Source organism: Pistacia vera, unplaced genomic scaffold, assembly GCF_008641045.1.
Source record: "Pistacia vera cultivar Batoury unplaced genomic scaffold, PisVer_v2 Contig288, whole genome shotgun sequence".
In the NCBI taxonomy this organism is placed as follows: Eukaryota; Viridiplantae; Streptophyta; class Magnoliopsida; order Sapindales; family Anacardiaceae; genus Pistacia; species Pistacia vera.
In genome coordinates, this window is record NW_022196099.1 from 1 (window position 1) to 17,164 (window position 17,164).

General features: G+C 36.3%; 1 non-coding gene across 1 annotated transcript; it reads left to right on the plus strand.

Moving 5' to 3' along the window:
• Positions 1-16,846: 16,846 nt before the first annotated feature.
• On the plus strand, positions 16,847-16,953 carry LOC116134454. The gene has a single exon (XR_004128738.1). It is a non-coding gene; the product is annotated as a small nucleolar RNA R71 (small nucleolar RNA).
• Positions 16,954-17,164: the final 211 nt, after the last annotated feature.

The window sequence follows — 17,164 nt, forward strand, 5'->3', positions numbered from 1 at the left end:
AAAAAAAAATATGATGGAAACACTAATTAATAAAAATAGTAAAAGAGAGAAATAAAATTATTAGGTACCCGAAAGTAGCAAGCTGAGCAAGAAAGAAGGGGTAATGCTTCAGAGGAACAGGCGCCAGTTTATACAGCACTCGATTTCCAATGCCCAGGACCACCATAACCGCCGCTGCGACCACCACTTCCACCTTCCTACTCTTTTCATCTTTACTCCTCCTTTTCTCCACTGCGTACGACCACGTCCCCGCCTTCCTCTTCTACACCGCCGCTTCCTCCCCCTCCGATCTCTCCCACACTCCTCCTGCCCCCGCCACGTACAAATTCGAATGTTGTTTCAGCGATTTCAGGACGAGCCATGGCCGTTGATTTCTCTGATCGCGTAAGAGGCATGAAATCACCGCCGTACGTGAAGGTTTTCGTGATTCAAGTAGAGTAGTATGTGACACGGTGGGACCAGCGGTGAACCGCTGGTAACATGATGTCATTGTAATGATTATAATGACAAGATCTGTTGGAACAGACACCGATTGAGAAAGAGGGAGAGGGAGAGCCGTGTGTAGAATACACACACCAATCTTTAAGATTCATCACCTATTTTTAATCTCTAAAAACTCTCTGCCTTCTTTTTCTAGGTTCAGAAGTAAAGCAGTAGGGTTTTATAATGTTTTATATGTGGTGTGGAAAAATGGAGAAGAAGATGCGAATGGAGTGGGGAAGTGGAGAGTGTTTGCGTTTTAGGGTAAAATTAGTTTGTGGATTTTGTATAAGTGGGTTTACGATCTTTTTAATTTATTTGTTTTATTTTAAGTTTCAAAAATTTTTGTGCAAAATTGCTTACTTTACTTTTTTTTTTTTTTTTTACCCTAAAACTGGATTTGGGATTTTGTTTTTCTTTAATGGTAAGGATTTAGGGACTTTTCAATTTGTTTACTTTTTAAATTTTAAGGAAAAATTGTTTACTTTTTAATTTTTGTTTTTTAAAGTTGGAAATTCAGTTTTTTGTATTTTTGTAGACCACAATCGAACGGTTTTCCAGGTAAACGAAAAACTGGTTCAATTCTCGGTTAAGTTCAATTTTTATATTTTTCTAAACACCACTACATTTGGGTGTTCGGGATATGCCTTGCCAAAACTCACCAAAGTTAACAATCTCTGTCGAAATAGGCACGAAATAAGCACCAGAGTCAGTGAGCAAGTCGTTGTCTACTGAATGAGAGTAGTAGAAACTAGAACTGTTGTTCCAGTGCCGGAAACAGGTCAACTATGAGGGTTTGTACAAATGAGTGAAATAGCGGTTAAGTAAAAGTTTTAGGAAAAAATGGTAATGTCAGATGAAAGACAAGACAAAGGTAAAATCAAACACCATTCGTTTATCAGTAATAATAAACGAATTTAAAGTACTCATTACAATTATAATACTCATTCTAATATCAGATGAAAAAGAAGACAAAAATAAAATCACCCATTAGGAATTTAAAGCCACCCATTTAGGAACGTCACTAACAACAGATGCTTAAACAAATTAAAGCAAATGTTGTGAAGAAACGGATTGAAAATCAAACAATAAAATTGAAATACTATCTATAAAAGAATGAGCTTTGACATAAAAATAAAAAATAAAAAGTTACTTTCAATGGGGTAATATAGGCGGCAAAAGTAGAATCAAAGAGATGGTAATGTAGGTGTCAAAAGTAGAATCAAACAATAAAATTGATTTTGGTTAGTAGTAGTATATATTATTTTTAATAAATAATATTCAGTGGCTAACATTTTGGTTGCAAAAAAATCCTATTAACAACCATAACTTTAGTTCCAAAATAACATACCCAAAATTTCAATTTATTTCAAGCAGGAACATGGGGCGCTCAAAATTTACCATACATTTGGCAACTAAAATCTTAGTTGCCAAAAGAAGATAATTTATTTCAATTTATTTCAAGCGGGAACTTGGGGCGGTCAAAATTTACCACACATTTGGCAACTAAAATCTTAGTTGCCAAAAGAAGATAATTTGCAATTAACTAATTAGCTACGCAACAATAATTTTAGTCACAAATTAAAATAATATTTTTCCATTTTACCGGGAAAGTTGGGTTCAAAAAAATTCATCAACTTTTAGCGACTAAATACATTTTAGTTGCTATACATGAGTTTTTGCAACTAATTGTAATATGCACAAAATAATTAGTTGCCAAATGTACCTTGGGCCCTTTGTAATTATTGTTAAAAGCTTGGATATTTCGGTAATTGTATGATTTTGTAACTAATATAAATAGTTACAAATTAATTAATAAATATTTGCATCTAATTTAGCAACTATTCAGTAGTTGCAAATAATTATTTTCTGTAACCATAATTTTAGTTGCAGAATCTTTTGTTGGAATTGCCAATTGTGTTCGTGTAAGAATTGGCAACCAAATAAATTAGTGGCTTATGTGATATTTTGGGCAACAAATCACATTAGTCACAAAATATTAATTTTAGACGCTAAAGGCGGGAATAAAATTGGCCATATAATTTTATTCCCTTCGGCCGACTAATTGGAATTTAGTTACTAAATGTGGGATATCTGCAACTATTTTTGCCTAGTTGCAAAAAAATTGGTTGCAAAAAGTACTTTTTCTTGTAGTGATGGCACAACCTCTTGGGTTTGTATTAGCTGCTCATCCCTCATTGGTTTGTAAGTTAAACAAAGCCTTGTATGGATTAAAATAGGTTCCTCGAGCTTGGTTTGACAAGCTCAAAATTGCTCTTCAAGCAAAAGGGTTTAAGAACTCCATTTCAGACTCTAGCCTCTTTATTTTACATTAGTCCACTGGTCTCATTTATGTTCTGATATATGTGGATGATATCCTTATCATAGGATCAGATTCTAGTTATATTTCTCACATGATGATAGAATTGAATGAGCAGTTTGCTCTAAAAATTCTTGGTTCCTTGAAATACTTCCTAGGCTTGAAAGCCACTAGAGGGGTTATTGGAATACATCTTAAACATACCAAATATGCCTCAGATTTGTTAGAAAAAAACCAAGCTCTATCCTCCTCCACACTAATGGCTATTGGTATAAAACTTTTTATTGGTGATAGTCCTTTGTTTGACCAACCAAGTCTCTATAGAAGCACTATAGGGGCACTGCAATATTTGACCTTCATAAGACCAAACATTAGCTTTCCGGTCAAGTGGCTGAGTCAATTTTTACAAGAACCTACTGATCTACAATGGCAGGCCTACAAAAGAGTGCTTAGGTATATCAAAGGTACTCTATCCTATGGACTTTAGTTCAAACCAGAAATCACTTTTCATGTTGAGTGCTATGCCAATGCTGACTAGGGGAGTAACTTGGAAGATAGAAGATCCACTAGTGGCTATTGTGTCTACCTTAGTCCAAATTTGGTTCAGTGGAGCTCCCGGAAATAGAACTTCCACTGAAGCTGAACATAGGGCCTTAGCTCACACTGCCGCTGAAGTGGCATGGCTTCAGAGTATGTTTTTTGAATTAGGGATTCCACTTCCTTATACTTCAGTCATTTGGGGTGACAATGTTAGTGTAGGTGCTCTAGTTGCCAATCCAGTGTTTCATGCAAGAACAAAACACATTAAAATTGACACACATTACATAAGAGAGCAAGTATTAGCTAAAAAAGTCATTGTTCAGTATGTGCCTTCCAAATTGCAGATTGTTGACCTTTTGACAAGTCCATTATCTATTGCCCAATTTGCTGAGTTAAGACAAAAGCTAAGTGTAATTGAGCTTGTTCCTCTTAATGCATTGTTCAAATTTTGAGGTGCATACTAATGTCTGCTTGCTGCTTAACTTGGTGTTCAATCAGCTCAACTGTTATATAAGTTGATTAGTTGTTGATCAGTTCAGAGCTTCGATTACTTGTTGCTCAGTTAACTCAGCTACTGCTTTAATAATTCTTTGCATACTATTAATATTCATCTAAAGTATACATAAGTTAGTATTTTTTTGAAAATAAATAATTTAACCCTCCTAAGCTAAATTTTTGGTTTCACCTTGTATGAAGTATTACACTTAAAAGTTTTTGAAGACAAATTTTAATTGTTAAGCTTATTTTATCCCTGTCTAAATTGTTTAGTTAACTTAATTATTGTACTCTAGATATGCATTAGGTTCACCAATATTCAATATTAGTAGGAACAAATAATTATAGAAAGAATCTTCTAACATAATATTCCAGTTGAGGATAAAGAATAAAACAGATATGGAAGAGGATAAAGGTCAGAAAACAAAAGTTACTAGACGATACTAAATAACTGCACATTGGAGGATGATATGGAAAAGAGAGAGGTGAGCTGGCGGAAGGTGCAGAAAGCGCGATATGTAAAATGGGAGCGAATTGTAAACTTACCCCCCACCCCCAAATGTGCCTATAAAAAGGGCAAGCCATGTAACATTTGGGGGGATTCTTATACAAGTAATAAAAAGACTATAATTTACTCTCGTGCTCTCTATATTTTCTCTCACTTTCCTTCATTTTCTCTCCAACCAAACACCCAATTTCATCACTTAAATTTCATGAAAATCTATATTGAGGGTTTTGGGATCTTCAATTTGGTTCCATCTATAGAGATCAACACTAAAAGCTTGCTTGGTTCCAGAAAAACAAATTACGTTTTTCTAGTATTTGAGTAGAAATATCTGTGATAAAAGGAGAAAAGTGTGTTGTTTGTTTCATGAGAAAGTTATTGTCTAATACTAAAACTTAAAGTGAGAGTATTTTGTTGGTCTCCTCTACTATAACCAACTCCAAATTTTCCAAGCAAGAAAATCATCTTATTTTTTCATGTGATTTGTAGAATCTCAACTTGATTCGCAGAATTCTAAGTTTTGATTGATTGAATTTTTCTTGAAAATTTCATAATGTTGTTTTCCTGGTTTAATTTTCACAATCAAAATCAAATAATAACTATTATAGAACCCTAAAAATATCAGAATGATGTTGCATGCGCATGGAAGGACTTATTGCTTTAATATCGAGAATTGGCCATCCAATCGTTGTCTTGTATTCCCTCAACACACAAACAAGCTTTTCTTTTTGGATATTCGAGAGGTTGATTGCGAGAATTGTTGAGCCGGTTGTCACGACTGCAAAATTAATCCTAGTTACTGTAGTTAGTGGTAAGTAAGGTTGAATCCACAGGGAACAAAGACTAACAATCTAATGCGTATTTGAATAAAAAAATGTTAGATGACAAAGTGATTGATTAAAACTAGGGAAACAAATTGCTAATATTGAAGAACTTAATTAAAACTAAACAAACTAAATGCAAATAATAAAAGCTTGAAATTAAAATGAATTTAAACTTTATAATAAAAATGTTGCCGCTATGGTTTTGGTTTGACATGAGACCAACGCTCATAATTCTCCTCTACACTCTACGATCTCCTAAACCTGTAAGGCAAGGAAAACCAATGACATCACTTTCCAGCACTCTAGGTATAATTTATCATGTCTCACTCGATTAGTCAAGTTCGATTGGTTAAAGACTATCATTGAATACCGACAAATGCTACAAGACAATACCACTAGTTGGTACGCGATTAACAAATACAATATGTCAACACGTATCATCCAATCAACCAACTACATAATCAATGCAACACAAGTAGAAATGAAATTAAATGCGAATGTAACTCGATTACAATCAATGTGAAGTAATTTAAAGCAATACTCAACATTTAATTATCTCAAACCAATATTTATCATACAATAGGTTTCATATCAACAACTAATCTCAATGGACAACACTAATAATAAAAAATCATGCATCAAACTACATTAAAGTATCGTAATCAAACATGAAACAATAGCAAATATAGTCTAATACACAATACTATCGAATGTACTGCAATCGAGCTCATCCAACTAGTTGAGAGTTGATGAGGAGAGCAGTGGAGTCAATCTCGATCTTGTCTACACCATAATAGACAATCAGAAGCTCAACCGCTCATGGGTGTGTCGACAAAGGCTGGAGCATTGGCAACAAAGCTGGTCATACGAACCATTGGATAGCCCGAAATACGAACCATTGCAACTCACCGGAATACATTAGTTTTCCAGTGGGTTTTCCGACAAATGGTGGCGGAAATGGGATCCAAATGTACTGATGGAAAGCTCAAGTGATGGGGAGTCTGAATCAAGCGCTGTGGAGATGAAAGGTCACTAGAAAGTGAGTGAAAACTACCTAGAAGCCAAACAACCATCAGAGTGGAAACGAACGTCGCTAGTCATTCTTTGCCGGAATCGGTGTGGAAATGCTCGCGGGAGGCTAAGGGAAGGATGGTTGGCACCTAGGGAAGTTGAATTCACAACAAAGAAGATGAGACGTTGCCAGAAAAATGAAGAATCGTGGTGGCACAAATGGTGATGAATGGCGATGGCGGCGGATCTTTAAGGAGATGATGAAGATGATGAGGTGATGGCTGATCGGAGTTTTGGAAGATGAAGGGTCACCGGAGATGGCCGAAATCTAGTTGAGATGAGCAAGGGTTTGGGTGTTGGGCAGCTGCCCTGTTCTGAAACTATTCATCTTCTTTTATACAAAGTCTGGTAAATTTTAGGTCAGTCCCTACATGAATGAAAACTAACAAAATCAACCCCCAAAAATATGACAATTTACCCCTTGAACAAAATAAATGAGACAAATTCAGACCTAATCAATAAATGAAAACCTAATATTGACTCACAACATCTCAAAAATCATTCCAAACATGCACAAATTTTAAAGAAAAAATAAAATGTTATTCTCCATTAATAATTCTATAATTTCTTCAATTGTCTCAATATAACTTCAATTTAATTACACATAGTTCTTTTTATCATTAAAATAGAGTCACTTTCATGACTCTAACACACTCCTCAACTTACTCTTTGCTTGTACTCAAGTAAAGTAAAAGAAACTTTTCAACATTCTCACAAAACCATACATAACCATATTCATCAACAACCAAGACATTCATCAAAAAGTAAAGTGAAGAATTCGAACATAACAACACAATCCTAAATAAAGAACTAAAGTTTCTGGCAAGATTTTCCTATCTCCATTCAAGCTTCTCAAATACACATCTAATATTCATATCATAATGCCAAAATGCCATGCAAAACTCCCCAACTTATGTACATGCAACATAATGCTCATTTTCCACCCAGGATTTTGACATGTAATTTCTTTTTCATTCATCACTTGATTTCTTTTCTTTTTCTTTATTTTTCTTGTCTTAACTTCTTAGGCTTTCTAGAAGGTTCGTGTAACAGGCTTTAGGTCAATGACTTCCAAACCAGACGGCTATAAAGCACTAACTTACCTGAATCAACTAGGCTATAAGTCAAGATTTTTATTTTTATTTTATTTTTATAAAGCTCATGATCTATGTAATGACCAATTAAGCTTTCTAGAGGACCCCTACAATGAGCTTTAGGCCAACCGCTCACAAGCTAAATAGCTTTAGGGGATTAGGTGTAGAACACCCCTCGGGCTTACTTACTCGAGTAAACTAGGATACAAATCAAAACCAAATCATCAAGCAACATTTAAGCACTTCTAAAGACAAAGATTAACATTTTTAACACATGTAAGATAATAAATGAAAATTTGCTCCATGGGCGTGTAAAGTATGTGAAAGACTTGCATAAACACTAAAATACATGACATTCACACAAAATAGTGTTTAACCACAATTATGGACAAACTTAGCACATAACAAAAACAATAATTCAATGCTTACAACAAACCATTTCCAAAAACTTCACAAAACCTTTCAACTAGCACCTCAATTGCTTCTAAAATGGTGATTATGAACGAATTCATGAAAATTAAAAAAAAGAAAAAAAATAGCTCACTTTTGTTCACTTTTACCACTTTTGGACTTACGAGATAGGAATCAACATATTTTTAACATAAACATAATCATGCCACAAAACTTAAGCATAATCCATCAATCACACAACCATCACAAAACACATCATCAAAACAGTCTCCACAAAAATATGATCAACAACACTTCTCAAAACATCCCTCCACAGCAACACAACACTCCATAATAGTATCATCAACACAAATATGCCAACAACACTCATAAAATCAATCAACCGTGTCTCCAACTTCAAATGTCATTGTCCTCAATGACTCACAACAACAAACATTATCCCCAACTTAGCATCAAATGATCTCAAATGGAATAAAATCAATGACAATTAAAATCGTCCAACATATTTGAGAAATATCTAACAATAGCAACATATAAGATGAAGAGATACAACCTAAGAAACAATGAGGGGTTGTCATCAATGGAGTTTGTGGAGCATGCTTAAGCGTAGTCTTTAACTAGTTAATGAGTTTCCAAACATGACAATTCCTACTAAAACAAAAACAACAAAAACATCAAAGCAATAAAAACATATTTACAAAGGTGGGTTGCCTCCCACAAGCGCTAAGTTTAAAGTCTTTGGCCATTCATCTTAAAAACTTGTCTTGTTTTTGGGTTTTGGATTTCAACAGCTTTGTGAGGGAAAACATTAAGAACAATAAAAGGGTCATCCCATCATGACCAAATCTTGCCTAAAAAGAGACAAAAGTTGCAGTTTAAGAGCCACACTTTTTCATTAGGAGAGAATGACGTCCTAACAATGTGTTTATCATGAAAAGCCTTAGTCCTCTCTTTAGAGATGCGAGAGTTCTCATAAGCTTCGTGTCTTATTTCATCTAACTCTAAAGTTGGAGTTTTCTATGGTCACTGGTCATGGTCATATCAAAATTGAATTTCCTTATGGCCCAATATGCTCTATGTTCAAGTTTTACAAGTAAATGACATGCTTTCCCAAAACTAATTGATAAGGGGACATGCCAATAGGGGAATGATAAGCAGTTTGATAGGCCTAAAGTGTATCATTTAGACACACCAACCAATCCTTACGATTGGGCAATACCATTTTCTCTAAGATAGTCTTAATTTCCCTATTAGCATGTTCCACTTGTCCACTAGTTTGAGGGTGATAAGGTGTGGAAACTCTATGGGTGATTGAGTACTTTTTCAATAGTAAGTCAAAGTGCCTATTGGTGAAATGCAAACTACCATCACTAATGATGACACGCGGGTGACTGAAATGACTAAATATCTGTGGTTGAACAAACTTGACGACCACCCTGTGATCATTGGTCCTAGTGGCAATGGCTTTTACCCATTTAGACACATAATCCACTGCAAGCAAGATATATTCAAAGCCAAAAGATGAGAGAAATGGACCCATGAAATCGATACCCCACACATCAAACACTTCCACAACCAAAGTAGGATTAAGGGACATCATATCTCGTCTACTAATATTCCATACTTTTTGACATGAAGTACAAGCATGACAATAAAAGAATGAATTGCGAACAAGACTGGGCCAATAAAAACCACACCGGAAGACCTTCAATGAGGTCCTTTTTTTGAAAAGGTTCGGGTCTTCCCAAAAATAATGCTTGATGGTTGCAAAGAAATGATCTTTCTGAGTCTCGGTCCACCCTAATGGTAATTGTCCTATGACCAAGTAATTAACTATATGGGCATACCAAGGTGCTTTGGATTGGGATATAGCAAATAATTGTTCATCTGGTAAGAAGTCATTCAAACATTGAATGGGGATATACTTTATAAAAAGTCTAGCCAAATGGTCGACGACCACATTATCACTGCCCTTTTTATCTTTAATTTCTATATCAAACTCTAGCAACAACAAAATCCATCGAATTAGTCTAGGCATAATGTCTTTCTTGTCTAACAAATACCTAATTGAAACGTGGTCTGTAAAGACAACTATCCTAGACCTAAGTAGATAAGACCAAAACTTATCAAAGAAGAACATTACTGCAAGCAACTCCTTCTCCGTAGTTGTGTAATTGCATTGAGCATCAGAAAGGGTCTTCCTTGCATAGTCGATCACATCGAGCTTTTCACTCACCTGTTGGCCAAGGACTGCACCAATGGCATAGTTTGACACGTCACACATCACTTCAAAAGGTAGCTTCCAATCAGGAGGTTGCATGATGGGTGTTATGGTCAATGCTTCTTTCAAAATGGTAAAGGCATGCATACAAGAATCATAAAAACCAAATGGCATATCTTTAGCGAGCAAATCACACAAAGGCTTAGAGATCTTACTAAAATTTTGGATGAAACATCTATAAAATCTTGCATAGCCTAGGAAAGATCTAATTTGTTGACCTATGAAGGCAGTGGCAGTTGAGAAATTAACTCCACCTTTGCCTTATCCACTGCTATCCCCTTCTTGGAAACTACATGACGAAAGATAATTCCCTCTTGAACCATGAAATGACTATTCTATAACTAAGAACAAGATTTATCTCTTTACATCATTTCAAAACCAATGCAAGCTTTTTGAGACAATCATAAAAAGACATACCAAACACAGAAAAATCATCCATGAAAACTTCAAGGAATTGACACACCATGTCAGAAAACATCAATAACATGCACCTTTGAAACATTATCAATGCATTGCATAACCCAAAAGGCATGCGATGAAAGGTAAACATAATAAAAGGACATGTGAACGTGGTATTTTCCTAGTCTTTGGGGGCAATTGGTACTTGGTAATATCCGAAATAGCCATCCAGAAAACAATAGAAAGTCTGTCCAGCAAGTTTTTTGAGGATTTGGTCGATAAATGGGAGTGGGAAATGATCCTTCCTAATGGGTAGGTTGACCTTCCTATAATCAATGCAAACTCTCTATCTTGTGGCAGTATAGGTAGGAATTCGTTCACCTGTCTCATTTTCAACAACAGTGAGGCCACTCTTCTTAGGTACAACATGGGTCAAACTTACCTATTGGCTATCGAATATGGGGTAGATGATACCCGCATCAAGCCATTTGATCACATTTTTCTTCACCATCTCCTTCATGTTCGGGTTTAGCCTTCTTTAAGATTCATGCACCGGTTTAGCATTCTCTTTACAAAATATACGATGCATACATAATGAAGGGCTAATCCCTCACAAATCGAATATTGACCAATCGATTGCTTCCTTATGTACTGTTAAGACCGCCACTAATCTCTTCACCTACTCACTATCTAAGTTGGCAGCAATGATCATGGGTAAGGTTTCATTTGGCCCTAGGAACACATATTTGAGAGTATTAGGTAGGGCCTTTAACTCTAAAATTGGAGGAAACTCAATTGACATTGGTTGTGAAGTCTTAGACAAAGGTGGTAAAGGTTCATACTTAGTGGTCCAGGGTCTCCCTTATAGAATAGGTGACCTATCTATATAAGCACTAACCTCCTGAATCTCAAACAAAGCATTCAGGCTACATATCTCCTTGACAGACGGATTCATAAGAGTGTCAATTGCATCATCACATAACATTTGTGGGGCATGAGCCTCTATTAGAGTGTCAATAGAATCAACCATGAAACACTCATTATCATCCTTATGCACAGGTCCTAAACCAACATTAAACACATTAAGCCTTAGTTTCCTATTCCCAAAAGACACATCCATCTTTCCTGATCTACAGTTAATACAAGCGTTTGTCATTGCTAGAAAGGTCTCCCTAAAATAATCGGTGGCATACTTCTACTGCTCATATACTGCATGTCTAAGACAATAAAATTCACTGGAAAATATAGTTCCTAAACCTTAATTAACACATCTTCAATTAGTCCCCTAGGCATTTTGATCGATCAGTTAGCTAACTATAGGATGACTTCAGTAGACTTGAGCTCACTTAAGTTAAACTGTTCATACACGAAGTGGGTAATAAGTTCACACTCGCCCCTAAGTCTAAGAGGGCTCTATCAATAGTGATATTACCTATCATATAGGAAATAATAGGATCTCTAGGATCCTTTAACTTCGGGGGAAGGCAGTTTGAGACAACCGTACCTACATTTTTTGGTAAATGTATAGTCTTGGGTGCGTGAGACTTCATTCGCCTCTTTTGCTTGCACATTTCCTTGAGGAATCTAGCATAAGCAGATACTTGCTTAATGACATCTAAAAGTGGAATGTTAATTTGTACCGGCTTAAACAACTCAACCATTTCCTCAATCCTAGCGCTTTTCCTAGTAGTGGGAATATTTTGGGGCTCTAAGCACTGAGGAAAATGTGCTCTCGGTATGTACGATGCAAAGGATGGTTCCTTCTCCCCAACTTCCTCCTTACTCGGTCTTTGAACACTTGACTCTACAAGTGGCTCACTCTCACTCTCTTTGGCTAAGTCCCCACCTAGACTTTTCTTTTCTTTACCGTGGACTTCTACTTCCCTCTCAAGCCTAATTAGCTCTCGGCCGCTCTAAAGAGTCATCATAGCCTTAGCTTGTTCGGAAAGAACCACTAGGGTACCTACGACTTAACCAAGCAATTGGTCTTGCTCCCTCATATTAACTACTTCAGCTATTTGACCAATCTGGGTCTCCAGCCTACTAATGGATTGGGAATGGGAATGTATTAGTTGGTTACTTTGCTCTAAGTCTCGAAACCTAGCATTCATGTCAACTTTTTGTTCCTGCATGGTTTGAAACATGCTAGCATTTTGTTCTTGCATGGTTTGGAGCATTTGAACCATCATTGATTCCAGTTAACCGGGCATTGGAGTGGGCTGTTGAACCGAGGGTGGGATCCTTAGTTCGATTGAAGGTTGCTCCATATAATTGCCTTGTTGATTTAAAGGATTATTCTTGTATGACATATTGTTAGGGATATTTTGAGGTGGTTGAGGCTTCCATGAAAAATTAGGGTGGTTGCGCCACCCAAGATCGTACGTATTTGAGAACGAATCATTCCGTTTTTGGAAGCCTTGTACAACCTGCACTTGCTCCTCACAAGGGTCAGGGGTGGGTTCCTCAATTGGATGGTCAAGAGTGGATTGCATGGCAAAAACATCTTGGTTCGCCCTAATCTGAGAAGATTATATAGACGGCTGCCCTTGTATAGATACAAACTTCTCAACTAATGGGCCAGCACCTCTAGCTTGGAACTAATGTCTTCTAACCGTGACACCTCATACACGCCACCCTTCTTGGATGATTGCCCTAAGATAAGCATTCTAGATGCAAAAATCTAGTGCATTGAATTTTCACTTAAGGTCTCGAAGAGTTGTCATAACTCATTCTCATCCTTGTGCATAAATGTTCCTCCACAAGAGGCATCTACCATATTCCTATGCCTCTTGGTCAGTCTGTCATAAAAATGATAATCATATTTTACACTATGATTTTGCATTGAATTTTGATAGGATTTAGGATACTTTTCATACAATTTGGGCCATAATTGCTACCTAATTCTATTAATTTGTCTTTGCAGGCCTAAACGATGATTTTAAGCATAAATAACAGTTTTGAGCGTAAATTGTGTAACTTGAGCTTGAAAACTCAGAATGACTTGAATTTAGAATTTTTGGAAACCTAAGAAGAAGAGCTACAACTTTCATGTTTTGGGTTTTCCCTAATTCGGACTGGACAAGGGTGAAAACTTGGCTTGAAGTCGCGAAAAGTACGCTGGGAACTGAAGAAAAAAACGTCTTTGGACGTGCTTCAGTATTTCTGCCATAACTTGAGCTGTAGACCTCGGATTGTGCTGATTCTTGAACGAGTAGAAATATAATTGAAAGGAATACAATTAATATGTTTAACACGTTTTCAGATTCGGACTCTTTCATGCTAAAATTTGGCCCAAAATTCCTCGCCGCGACAAGGAAAAAGCTTCACCGCGGCGAAACCTGCATCAACTGTAAAAATAAAATGACGCGTTTTGGCTTGCTGGGGCTTAATCCTTAAGTGAGAGAGGTTTAAATTAGAGCGAAAAGGAAGAGAAATGGGTCTTGGTTCGGCATTTGGAAGGCAGCTCTTGGAAGGAGAAGATTATTGAAGATTTGGGCTTCAAATTAGAGAAGATTTCTCCATCTTTTGCTTGTTTTTCAATGATGAATCTTGATTCAGTTTGTTTTTGTTATTTTATTTCGTTTTTGAGTATGAACTGAGTTGTTTAGTTAGGGTTTGATGTAACCTTGATATAATCATTCAAATTTATATGAATTAATTTACTTTGAGTTTTAATTTTATGATTGAGTGTTTATCTCTTTGCTTAATGACTTTTGGATGCTTGATCACCATTCAAATGTGTGTTGTTCACAATGAGACTGAGAAGTGATTTGTGATTGTGCCTCTTGGGATAAATACCGTAGATTAAGAAAACGCTAGAGATAGGTTTAGCGATCTATGAAATCTATATAGAATTCCATAAAGCTTAAAAGACTTTGAACTATTAATCTTCATTTTGTTGGGTGCGGAAGCTTAATAGGGATAAGTAAGGAAATGTAGCCTGAGAAGATATGTTTTACAACTTAGGGAATTCGATTTTCAATCAAGGAATTAGAACTTGGGTAATAGATTCTATGATTTGGGTTAGCGTATTTAGGTGAAATCAATACCCTAGCATTTTTTTAGCATTGTTTAATTAGTTAAGTTGTTGGGTTTTGCTTTAATTTCATTATCTTTCATTTTTACTTTGTTAATTTGTATTTAGTTTGTTAATCTTCCATCAATCCAATTTATTGTTTCTTCAATTAGGACTTAAACTAGAGAAATCGGTACTTAGTAACACTATCCTCGTGGGAACGATACTCATCACTTTATTACTTTATGCGACTAGTGCACTTGCTATTCATTGCATGTTGTAGTTACAGCGCATCAAAAAACTACAAACTAATTGCCACCTAGGGACTATGTGATGTGAAGTAATTTAAAGCAATACTCAACATGTAATTATTTCATACCAACATTTATCATGCAATAGGTTTCATATCAACAACTAATCTTAATGGACAACACCAATAATCACAAATCATGCATCAAACTGCATTAAAGTATCGTAATCATGCATGAAACGAAAACAAATATACTTTGATACACAATACTACCAAATGTCCTACAATCAAGGTCATCCAACTGGTCGAGAGCTGATGAGGAGAGTGGTGGAGTCAATCTTGATCTTGCCTACAGCATAATAGATAATCGAAAGCTTGGCCGCTCATGGGTGTGTCAACGAAGGTTAGAACAGTGACAATGAAGCTAATCATGGCAATGAGCATAAAACCAACAACGAGATGATGTGAAGAAGGAGTGGAAACAACCAAAGGATAGCTCGGAATACGAACCGTCGCAACTTATCAGAGTATGTTAGTTTTTCAACGGGTTTTTTTTGGAAAATGGTGGCGGAAATGGGATCTGAAGGTACCAATGGAAAACTCAGGTGATGGGGAGTCCAAATCAGGTACTATGGAGAAAAGGTCGCTGGAAAGTGAAAGAAAACAGCCTGGAAGCCAAACGGTCGCCGTAGTGGAAACGAAGCGTTGTTGACCATTCTTTGCCAAAATTGGTGTGGAAATGCTTGTGGGAGGCTAAGGGAAGGATGGCTTGCACCTGGGGAAGCTGAATCAACCCCCAAAAATATGACAATTTACCCCTGAACAAAATAAATGAGACAAATTGAAACCTAATCAATAAATCACAACCTAATATCGACTCACAACATCTCAAAAATCATTCCAAACATGCGCAAGTTGTAAGGAAAAATTAAAATGTGATTTTCCATTAATAATTCTGTAATTTCTTCAATTGTCTCAATATAACTTCAATTTAATTACACATAGGGTTTTTTATCATCAAAATAGAGTCAATTTCATGACTCTAACAACAATCATAGGCAACTTGTCTCCTTCTCCTAGGTACACATATTTGAGATGGTTCGGGAGAGGGTTAAACTCCAAGGTATGGACCTAAACAATGGAAGGGAAAAGTTTCTCGTTAGATACAGGAAGTGTAATATAAGAGAGATCATACTTTGAATTTTTCTTTGGAAGAACATCAAGTGCTTCTATAATCTCTTGGAACTTTAGATTGTACCTTAGGTAACGTTTTGCTTCATTGGAGTCGATTGACAAATTTTCTGCATTTTTGGACTGCTTTGCTCCATCTTGAAGTAACTCGTCCTTAATCGCTTCATCATCAATCGGTTTCTTATAAGCTTCTTCAAGTTGTCTTCCACTTCTCAATGTTATGGCACTATCATTCTCCATAGGAATGGCCATATGTTGGGAAGGAAGTTTCCTAAACCGTTCCGCCTCTAGTCTTCCAATTATAGTAGCCAATTGACTATTTGATTTTCAAGATTATTGATTGATGTCTTTGTATCTTGTTGGAGTTGGAAAGTGCTGATGGCTAAAGAGTTTACTAAGTCCTCTAAAGACTTGCTTTGAGATTGGGGAGCATTTTGTGGCCTTGCTTGATACGGTTGTTGTGCTCTTGGATAAGGTAAACCGGGTGGGTTTGTAAGGGCAACAACTTGTTGATTTCTTGAAAGCTAAGGTTGGGGTGATCTCTCCATCCCTAATTATAGGTATTGGAAAATGGATCATACTTTGGTCGTTACTATCCTTGAATCCTCCTACAACATTCGCTTGCTCCATATTAGGCTCTTGAAGAGTAGGGCACATGTTGGTAGGATGTCCAATGGTAGAGCAAATTCCACATTGTTTAACTTGTTCAATCGTAATTTGTTGCACAAGTGCAGTCAAGGTACTCAATTGCTGCTCAATATTATTGGAAATTCCCACTTCATTTACCTTACTTGGTGATAGATCAGATCGAACACCAAATTGTTGAGAATTTGCAACCATGGTTGCAATCAAGTTTCTCACTTCAGTAGGAGTTTTATCAACCAAAGCTCCTCCACTTGCTGCATCAATCATACTTCTCTCCATAGGCATCAATCCCTCATAAAGGTATTGGAGTAAAAGTTGCTCATTTATTTGATGATGAGGGAAACTAACACATAATTTCTTGAATCACTCCCAATACTCATATAAAGTCTTCCCATTATACTTTCGAATACCACAAATTTTTTTCTTTCTAATAAGACTAGCTCTAAATGCTAGAAAAGATTTTTCTATGACTAGTCTCTTCATTTCATTCCAGTTATTTAGGGTCTCGAATGGTAGATAGTATAGCCACTCCTTAGTGCTATACGCTAGAGTGAATGGGAATGCCCTAAGCTTGACTTGTTCTTCAGTAGTGCCACTTGGTTTCATGCTCAAACACACCACATGGAATTTCTTAAGATGCTTA